Source organism: Aquarana catesbeiana, linkage group LG09 (genome assembly GCF_042186555.1).
Source record: "Aquarana catesbeiana isolate 2022-GZ linkage group LG09, ASM4218655v1, whole genome shotgun sequence".
In the NCBI taxonomy this organism is placed as follows: Eukaryota; Metazoa; Chordata; class Amphibia; order Anura; family Ranidae; genus Aquarana; species Aquarana catesbeiana.
In genome coordinates this window covers 71,515,877-71,516,914 of record NC_133332.1, presented here as the reverse complement: position 1 = coordinate 71,516,914, position 1,038 = coordinate 71,515,877, and positions in this window count along the sequence as shown.

Here is a 1,038-nt window from a genome sequence, read left to right as displayed (position 1 = left end):
TTTGGATGTCTAACATTTTCATTTTGATTACTTCTCTTTTTAAACGCTGTGAAATAAAATGATTCTTTCATAAATATGTGTTTAATGGTGGTATCCACTACTTCAGCTCCGTAAGATTTACCCCCCCCCCCCCCCCCCTTCATGATTAGGTCATTTAGCACTCTGCTACTTTAACTGGCTTTTGCACGGTCATGCAACGCTGTACACAGATAAAATTTATATAATTTTTTTTTACCCACACAAATAGAGCTTTTATTTGGTGGTATTTGATCACCACTGGATTTTTTTGTTATTTTTTTTTTGTGGGGGGGGGGGTGGGGGGGTGGACACAAAATTTGATACTTTCTGCTATAAAACATATCCAATGAAAAAAAATAATTCATAAATTTTGCCCAAAATGTATTCTGCTACATGCTCATGATAAAAAAAAAAAAAAAAAAAAATTATATATATATTATTTTTTCTTATTACACTACTAATGGCAGCAATCAACAACTTATAATGGGCCTGCCATAGTGCGGCAGAAAATCGGACACCAACTGACATTCACACAGTGATCAGTGCTAATAGGCACTGTACTAATGACACTGGCTTAACCTCTAGGAGTTAAAATATGTGCCTAACTGTGTAATGTGTGCTGTTTTACATGTTGTTCTCTAAGTAAGGGAGAAATGCACGTGTGCGCCCTAGTCCAGAAAGTAGGCAGTGACGTACGGGTACATCACTTTGCCTACAGAACTCACTCATCCGCAGCACAATGCAGGCGGTAAGTGGTTTTTAAAAGCCTGCTTTTTTCTATGCTTTTTTTACGATTCACTTGCTTTTTGGATGGGGTACTGTAATTTAAAGCCCATACATGTAAGTTAACGGTAAAATGATGGATTTTCCATGGTTTCCTGTGAAGTGAAATTACTGCAAATATTCACAGTCCTACCTGTCTCTTCTTGGGAAATATTACTTCTCGGTTGGTCCCCGCATCTGAATTACTTGATTTAGTCCATATACATACATGTGTCTATTGATCACATATCCTCAGCA